Raw genomic sequence first — 10,148 nt, 5'->3', positions numbered from 1 at the left:
GACTCCCAGCCGTCCTCGTGTGGGTTGCGGTGAGACTGGATACACGACGCATCGTAGCAGGTTTGATTCACTTTTATTGTTTCAAACGAGCTTTCTTCGGGCCAGTCGGGCGCGCCCATTTCTAGTGTGCCGGCTTCTCTTCCTGGTCGTGCTGCACCTTTCGGTGCTTGCCTGATGCGTCGATGGCGGGGACTCATCTTGGCGTAATGTCTGTGTCGGGTTCGTGGTCAGGCTGCCTTGGTTTCCTTCCCTGTCTCCTCCCGATCGTGCCTCCTTCGCCTCTCCTGAAGTCTAGGAGCAGATGCCCAGATTGTGAGCAGGTGTGTGTCTTACGCACCTGACTCCGATTGCCGTTCTCCTGCCGCTCCGCGTGCGTCACGCCTCTCCTCGCCGCCACATGCCTCGCTTCCTGGCCTCCATCTTGGTCCAGAACGCCTCTGTCCGCCCGCTGTCGGCCCGTCAGCTGCGTCTCTCCACACACTGTCACTAAATACAGTTCGTTGCTAAACCTGTAAGTGCAAGTTAAAGCTCTACTATGCAAAGCGAAAGCCGTTTATCCACGCAGTACTCTGTGGCGACGCGGGTCCATCCGACACTGCCGAGCGGGAACCGGCGGGGGCTTTGCGGGAAGCCCCCCCATTGTGGAACCCACGGAGGATTTTCACCTTGAGCAGTCCCGTGATGAAACTTTGCGCGCGGCCTGGGACCAGGTGGATTACATTGATGGTCAGCTGGTGCGCCCGGGGAAACGTGGGTATTCCCCAACTTTGCAATTATTAGTGATAGGTTGTACAGAGTGAGCCATGACACTCAAACTGGCGAGGAATCCACCCAATTGTTGGTGCCTAAACCCCGCCGGGAAATGGTTTTCCAGGCGGTGCATTGCAATCCCCTAGCAGGCCACATGGGGTACGACAAAACACTCAATCGGGTCATGGACCGTTTGTATTGGCCGGGCATCCAGGCAGACAGGCGCCGATGGTGTGCTGCCTGCCCGGATTGCCAGCGGGTTAACCTGGCGGCCATCCCGAAGGCCCCTTTGGGCCCATTACTGCTCATGGAGGTCCCATTCGACAGAATTGGGATGGACCTCATTGGACCATTTCACCAGAGCACACGGGGATATTGCTTTGTGTTAGTCCTGGTGGAATTATGCAACACGCTATCCCGAGGCAGTGCCCCCGCGCTCAATCTCTGCAAAGAGTGTAGCGTAAGCACTGTTTCAGTTCATCTCCCGAGTTGGAATCCCAAAAGAGATTCTAACAGACCAAGGTACGTGCTTTCTGTAACGCATGTTAAGGGAACTATACGGGTTACTGGGAATTAAAGCGATCTGCACCAGTGTGTACCATCCGCAAACAGATGGGCTGGTGGAGCGGTTAAACAAGACGCTGAAAACCATGATCCGTGAGTTCACGCACGAGGACAAACCTAATTAGGATACATGGCTGGATCCCTTAATGTTTTCGATGAAGGGGGCACCCCAGACCGCAATCGGCTATGCGCCTTTCGAGTTGTTATACGGCAGGAGGCTGCGCGGCGTACTGAACCTTATTGAAGAAAGCTGGGAGGTGGGTTCAAGCCATGGTAAAAATGAAATCCAATTCGTTATGGACATGCGAGCAAAACTCCACAAGGTGGGGCACTTGTCACGCGAAAATTTGCTCTGTGCCCAGCAACGGCAGCAGGGCACGTATAACAGGGGGACCCAGCTATGAAAATTTTCACCGGGAAAAAAAGTACTTCTACTACTCCCAACCTCCAGCTCAAAATTACTAGCAAGGTGGCAAGGACCTTTTGAGGTCACACGGCAAGTGAATGATGTGGACTATGAGGTTCGTAGCTCGGACCGAGGTTGAAGCAAACAAATTTACCATTTTAACCTACTGAAAGCTTGGAGGGAGGCAGTGCCTTTCTCCATAGTGACGGTAGTGAGGGAGGAGGAGGAGTTGGGGCCGGAGATCCCACTCTCCGCCTCTTCCCCTCCTCTCCCCTGTGATGACCAGCTCACATTGGCACAAAAAGCAGAGGTTGCTGAGTTACAGCAGCGCTACTCAGATGTGTTCTCCTCGCGGCCCGGGCGCACAGATCTCATCCGACATCATATTGAGATCAGCCCGTGGGTTATGATGCGGTCTCGGCCATATAGGCTCCCCGAGCACCAACGCAAAGTAGTTCGGGAAGAATTAAAAACCATGCTGGATTTGGGGTTATAGAAGAATCCCACAGTGCGTGGTGCAGCCCCATTGTTCTAGTAGGGAAGAAAGATGGGTCCGTACGCTTATGTGTGGATTACCGCAAGGTGAATGAGATGTCAAGTTAAGACGCGTACCAAATGTCTCGGGTCGACGAGCTTCTGGATCGGTTAGGCACTGCTCGTTTTTTTATGACACTGGATTTAACCAAGGGCTACTGGCAGATTCCCTTATCACCAGAGTCCCGGGAAAAAACGGCCTTGTCCACTGCAGAAGGTTTATAACAGTTTGTGACACTCCCGTTTGGTTTGTTCGGTGCGCCCGGCACGTTCCAGCGCCTCATGGACCGGGTGCTGCGACCCCACGCTACATACGCGGCTGCCTACCTGGATGATTTTATCATCCAGGGTAGCAGCTGGAAAGATCACCTGTGGCGGGTGGGGGTGGTACTCGTGTCCTTGAGGTGGGTGGGGCTCACCGCTAACCCGGTGAAGTGCGCGGTTGGCCGGAGGGAGGTACAGTATCTGGGGTACCACTTGTGTGTGTGTGTGGGGGGGGGGGGGGGGGGGAAGGTTCCACCGCAGGTCGACAAGACGGCGGCGATCGCGGCCTGTCCACCCCCCAAGACGAAAAAAGAGGTGAGGCAATTTTTGGGTTTGGCAGGGTACTACCGGCGATTTATTCCCCGGATCTGACCAGCCCACTGACTGACCTCACCCAAAAGGGTGCGCCAGAACTGGTCCAGTGGACGGAGCAGTGCCAGCGGGTGTTTGAAAAGGTAAGATTAGCACTCTGTGAGGAGCCAGTGCTGTGCATGCCTGACTTCACCATCCCTTTCTTTCTGCAGTGCTGACGCGTCAGGCCGGGAACTGGGGGCGATGCTGTCCCAGCGGGTGGAGGGCGTCGACCGCCCTATCCTGTACATCAGCAGAAAACTGTCGGACCAGGGGGCGAGGTACAGTACGGTGGAGAGGGAGTGCCTCGCCATCCGGTGGGCAATCGGGGCCCTCTGGTACTACTTGTTGGGGTACGCTTTCCATCTCTGCTCGGACCTTAAACCGCTCCAGTGGCTCCACCGCATGAGGGTTGCCGACGCACGGATCACCCGGTGGTACCTTGCGTTGCAATCCTACAACTTCCGGACGGTCCACCGGCCGGGTACGCAGATGGCCGTGGCCGACTTTCTCTACGGGGGATTTTTTCCGCACACGGGAAGAGGCGTGGGTCAGATTGAAAAAAATTAAAATGTTTCTACTTTTCACATTGACATGAAAAAATCTGATACAGGTCAAATAGGGTCCTAACAAATTGGAATTGACTTGCAGTGTGAATAATACGGAGCCACTTCAAGGGACATGGATGTTTTGCGAGATCTCGCAAAAGGTTTTTTTTCCTATGTTAGTGAACCGGAAGTAAAACAGGCACAGCGATGGTAAACTGGAAGTGAAACAGACACAGCATTGGGGGGCGGGAGTATGCGGGAGTCTACCCATCATCTATGCTCTGTTGTGGGACCAAAATACGATTTGATGTCTCTTAATGTTAGGCCAATACTAAAATAGAATTCAATAAACTTTTCCCACGGACGATGGGTAGGCTCCTCCATCGCTTTGTCTTGTTTCACTTCCGGTTTCCCATCGCTGCGTGTGTTTTACTTCTGGTTCACTGACATAGGACAAAAACCTTTGGCGAGATCTTGTGAAAAGTATTGCAAGATTTTGCAAAACCTTTTTTTTCCTCCACGTCCCTTTAGAGGCTCTGTAGAAAAAGACCTAAGATGGGTAGAGGAAAGCAAGAAAAATGGGAAAAGTAAGTAGTAATTGTTTTGCATGAGGTTACGAGAGAAAATTCAGGTAATCCAATCCAATCCATTTTATTTATATCGCACATTTAGACAACAAAAATGTTTCCAATGTGCTGTACAAAAATATTAAAAACAAAATTCAAATGCTATCGTTAGCTCCACCAATGACTGAATAAAAACAAAATAAATAAATATAATTAAAAACAATTTTAAAGGGTAAAACTAATTAAAACAATACATAGATATAAAAATGTAAATACACAGAGGACCACACAACTCACATAGTTTTAAAAGCCAGAGAATAAAAGTGGGTCTTAAGACAAGACTTAAAACACGCCACTGTGGAAGCCTTGGGCACCACAAGCTTGAGCTGGCTCTCGGACCTCAGAGCGTGCGCTGGAGTGTAAATTTGGATGAGGTCTGAAATATAATGAGGTGCCAGTCCATGCAAAGCTTTAAAACCAAACAGCACTTTTTAAAAATCAATTCTAAAATGAACAGGGAGCCAGTGCAAAGTCTCAAGAATTCGGGTTAAGTGCTCACGTTTCCTGGCCCCTGTTAAATGTTGTGCTGGCACGCTCTGGACTAACTGCAACAGGGGGAGAGCTTTTTGGCTAATGCCAGCATAAAGTGCATTGCAGTAGTCCAGGCGACTTGAAATAAAAGCATCACAACTTGTTCAAAAAGGTTACAAGAAAAAAAACGGTTTTACTTTGGCTAAAAGACAAATATGATAAAAACACAATTTTTAAATGGCATTGACTTGTTTGTCTAGTTTAAAATCACTGTCTATAGTGACGCCAAGGCTGGTGACTTTGGGAGGCACATAATTTTGCAATTGTTCCAAGTCAATGAGGGCCGGACCAAAGACTAAAATTTCAGTTTTTTCCTCATTTATTATAAAAAAATTCTGGGCTAACCAAGCCTTGACATTGAGAAAGGGTGTCAGGTGGCCGTGGCCTTTTAAAATCGGCATATATATTTGGCAGTCGTCTGCATAAAAGTGATAAAACACTCTTTTTTTTCCAAAATGGCGCCGCTGTAGTGGCTGCTGTTGGCAGGAGCTCTGTGGTCTTCTTTCATCCTTTTGTGTTTCCCTCTTGTTTCATGTGTTATTATATTTATATTAAGGCTGGGCAACGATTAAACATTTTAATCGAAGTTAATCGCAGTATTTCTCTGATTAATCGCGATTAACTACATTGTATACGCAAAGCCCAATAATGAATTCAAAAGTAGTGTGTAGTGCACCTTTATTGGAATATTCCCCCTCATGAACAAAAGCGCCAAAACATTTGTTGTGCAAACAATTTAAATCAGTCCTTGTTAAACAGTAGCAGTTAAATAGCATATTTTATGAAAATCAACTCAAAAAATGTAAATACAAACATTTAAGCTTATTGCCACTGCCAGGGTATTTAAGTTATCCTGTTTGTTATTGAAAATAAATATAATCTACATACAAATCTCTGAGCCACAATCATAACATCTGAACAGGCAATTTCTGAGGTAACAGCAGAAACATTTTTTTTTTATCAGGGATCTTATGTTTAAAAAACCTATATTATAGGTAGTGGGCTGTTTTAGGGAATTTTTGATCAAATTATCCATAGTAGCAATATTAATAATGTTGTGTTTATTCTGCGTAGTGCACTTAAAATAATTATGACCATATCTAGGAATTGATATGATGGGAATTTTCCGATTGTTTGCTTGGTGCTTTGATAAACTGAACGCATCATATACATGGTACTATATTGTGATGTTATGAGCCAGGGAATAAAAGAACTACCCTAACCAGCATGGAACAGGAGTGACGAGCATGCGCGGTAGCCCGATATAGGTTGTGTCGCCATGACGGCATCTTGTATGTTGTGATATGCACGCTTTGAAAGGAAACGTTAAGAACTCAGCTAACACTCCTTGTCTGCATTATTCTTAAATAGACAGACAACACATATACTCCGCTGCTTCACAGGCCGCTGGATGTAGCCGGCAAAGTATTCCCATGCTAGCTAGCCGGTCTAGCAAGCACGCCTCATTCAGTCCAAAACGGCCCGATCCATCCACATCCAGAATTGTCCGGCGGTCGTAAGTGATCCCGGAGTGACCACGCTGTAAGCCAGCCATGAAATTTGCAGAATTGTCCGGTATTTTTGCCAAATGTTCCATCTTTACCAAGAGCCCCTCGACGCCGGGCGATGGCATCTTGTTAAAAAAAGGCGTTAACAAAATAAAAGCATGTAAACAACTTACGCAAATGTGCGATAAAATAATTGTCATTGTTAATAGATTGATGAGTTAACTCATAATTAACGCACTAATTTGCCCACCCCTAATTTATATATATATATATATATATATATATATATTTTTGCCTTTTGGTCCGGGACCCTTTGGGACTGTGTGACAAGGGGTGGTACTTTTGTGACCTCTGCAGTGCTTTTTTTGTGGACTTCTGGATCTGCCTACCGGCAGCCTTTTGGCCATGGGGACCAGCTGCTGGGTCTCTGCTACACCAGATTAAGTTTGGAGAGACTGGAGGAGATGCGGATGAAGAGACAGGGCTGCAGAGCTGGCACTGAGCGCGAGATGGACAAACTTCACAGTGTCTTGGCTGAATGAGCAGGTTTCGGACACCTCAGTCTTCTTGGACGTATCCTGGCTCATCCATGCAGACTGGACACTGGCCGAGAGTTGGTTGGCGATCGAGAGTGGAGTCGGCTCTCTTGGTTCCTTTGTTGGGTCTGCTCCTGTCTCTGGCCATGCTCTCTCCACCCCAGCAGACGACGGCGTGGAACACCGCAGAGGCCACCACAGTATATATTTTTTATTTTACTTTTTATTCATAGCTGTGTGTAGAAGTGGCTGGTTGCATCAGCTCCACTACCTTAATGTCTTTCATGTCCTTTGTGTTTTTTGATGTTTGATGTTCCCCTCTTACATTAGTGTAAAAGGGATGTGTACTATGGTTATGAGTTGTTTTTTTTCCCTAGCCCTCAGTGTGGACGCCCTCTCTAGGGGTCCGGGCTTAGACCGATTTTTAAATTTAATTTTATTTTAATCTTTCATTTTTTTCTCCCATTGCCCCCCACTTGTTTACCTGTATCTCACCTTTTTTGTAAGGGTCGCCAGAAGTTGGCAGAGCCGTCAGCGATCCTGTTCTGTCTCGATGTAATGTTTGTCTGATCTTGAATGGGATTGTGCTGAAAATTGTAATTTCCCCTCGAGGATTTATAAAGTATGTCTGATTCTGATTCTGATGCCTCTTAAAAGTCTCTCCAAGAGGGAGGAGATAAAGAGCAAACAGTATGGGGCCCAAAATAGATCCCTGAGGGACACCACACAATAAAGCGGAGCAGAAGAAGAGTTGGCGTCCCCCAGCCTGACAGAGAAGGACCTCTGACAGGTAGGATCTGAACCACTCTAATGCAGTCCCCCTGCCACCCACGCAGTCTCTCAGCTGCTCTAAAAGAATTGTGTGGTCGACTGTGTCAAAGGCAGCTGTGAGATCTAAAAGCACTAAAATGGCAGAGCTGCCAGAATCGGTAATTAAAAGTAAGTCATTAAAAACCTATAAAAGTGCAGATTCAGTATTGTGCAAAGCCTTGTATTCAGACTGAAAATGGATCTAAAGTGTTATTTTTAACTTAAAAAAAGGCTGCAGTTATGCCAAAACACATATCTCCTAAATGTTTGACACCAAAGGTAATTTAAAAATGGGGCAATCATTTGACAAACTTGTAGGATCAAGACCTGTTTTTTTTTTAATCAAAGGCTCAACAACATGTCTTTTACATAAAGAGGGCACACCAGAAATCAAGCTGCTGTTGATGATGTCCCTAACAGAAAAGTCAGTAGAGTACCAGACCTCTTTAAACAAGTGAGGGGGACTGGGTCTTTGGTACAGGATGAGGGTTTTAGTTTGTCAACTATTCCTGTAAATTCAGGCATGGACACAGGCACAAACTGACAAAACACAGCTGAGCAATGAGTGCCCACATTGAAACTCAATGGAGAAGGAGATAGATTTGCCCAAATAGATGCAACTGTGTCAATAAAAAAAGGAGAAAAATGTTTCACAAGTTTCAGTTGTCATCTCCAGTCAAGTGGCTGGATTCGGATTAAAAACAGAACTGTCCATCCATCCATTCACCCATCCATTTTCTACCGCTTGTCCCTTTTGGGGTTGCTGGAGCCTCTCCCAGCTGCATTCGGGCGGAAGGTGGCGTACACCCTGGACAAGTCGCCAACTAATATTTTTAAAAAGAACAAGTTGCTGACACTATTTGTAATTAAGTCCGACAGATATTTAGTTTTCTCAGCTTTAACCACACTTTGATCATTCTGACAGCTTTCTTTTAGAATTTGGTAAGAGACCTCCAAGTGATCCCCTTTCCACCTACACTGCTCCTGTTTTGGCTTTGGACATATAGCTCTGAGGGGACACTATGCTGTCCAGAATCACAGAACATGTGGAAATAAAAATTTCAGTTCAGTGTCTGCAGAGTGTGATATACTCTGCATGGACACCGTGAACAAAGGAGAAAAGGCAGCTGCAGTGTCAGACCTAATAACATGACGAACGGCAGGCGGTTTTACATCAGGTTCCAAACTTAAATTGAACATAACAGGACTGTGATCAGAAAACACATCATTACCAACAACGACATTGTCAACATTAAAACCATAAGACAGTACAAGGTCTACAGTGTGTCCATGCACATGTGTTCGGCCAGTAACATGCAGCACTAAATTAAAAGCTTCAAACAAATCCAAAAACTCTCCGACCATGGTTTAGAAGGACAACAAATGTGCACATTAAAATCCGCGACGATTAAAAAGTTGTCGTAGCGCACCTGTTTAAAAGCAACAAACTTCGACATTTACTTATATTAGGCCAGCAGAGAAGGCCTTACTGGCCCAGACGGCCCACCACTGACTTAACCCTGATATCCGAATTAGACATGCTCCCTCGTACGTCCCTGATGGACTCCGAGAAGACTGCTCTGGCACAAATAACAATCAGAGGCTGTTCTCCAAACTAAAGATGCAGGGAAATCGCCCTCTTGTTCAGAATTGAAGACATCAATATGTGAGCGACTAGCTTGGGCGCTTTTAATGAGCCCACAACTGCTCAATATGTTTTCCTGGCACTAATTCCAGCATCAAATACATTCCGGATTTCTGTTCTGGAACCCGAACAGTGAGTTGAGTTGAGTCTACAGAACCTGCAATTGGAAATGGCTTTCTGTATTGCACACTCTGGAAGCTGCCCGGTCAGTTAGTGTTCTTCAGCTCAACCTGTTCAGGGTCAGACGTCAGCTGGAGTCAATCCCAGTTGACTTTGGGTGCAAGGTACACTCTGGACTGGTATCCTGTCAATCATAGGCAGCATAATGACGGACCACTCACACCCACAATGGGGACAATTTACAGAACCTTTCCAAATTTGCGCAAATTCTACCAATCCCTGCCAAATATGTACAGCCTCACAATTTAGTTTTTGGGGTCCCACTTTTTTGTTCAATGAACTCCGGAAAGTCCTTGATAAAGTATTTGTTGTACTTTGGTGGTCTGCAGATTACAACACAAAATACTGGGTCAGTCTGTCGCAGATCGAAACAGCTCGGTTCAAAGGAGGGAAAAGACCACTCAACGATCACCTTGTGATCAATGCTTTCCTTTAAAACCATAGCTAGACCTCCGCCTCGACCGCTTGTTCTCGGCCTTTTAACAAAAATATAGACTGGAGGCAATAGCTCTGAGAAAGCAGCAGACATACCATGCCGATCCAGGTTTCTGTCAAGAACAGCACGTCCAAAGTGCGTGATGTCTTGTTCATCTTGGATCTCGCATTCACAACAGCACACCTCATAGACGTCATTGTAACCGCCTGCGGTGCACAGCTCAGTGGCTGAAGATTAGCCAGGAACACACCGCCTGAGCCCCGATGAGACGAGCGGAGAAGGCACAGCGCGCACGCATCCTCCCGCTGTCCGATAATGGGCCCCAACCAAATCTTGATCGGTCTAAGCGCGCGCTGTGACAGATAGCGACCAAAACATTCGCTGTACTCCTGGGGAAGTGCAAAGGACCACACCATGTCTGGATAAAGTTCAAACCAGGCTTTCACCTTTAACTGTGGG

This window comes from Nerophis ophidion, linkage group LG01 (genome assembly GCF_033978795.1).
Source record: "Nerophis ophidion isolate RoL-2023_Sa linkage group LG01, RoL_Noph_v1.0, whole genome shotgun sequence".
Lineage (NCBI taxonomy): Eukaryota > Metazoa > Chordata > Actinopteri > Syngnathiformes > Syngnathidae > Nerophis > Nerophis ophidion.
Note: the sequence above shows the minus strand (reverse complement) of the source record.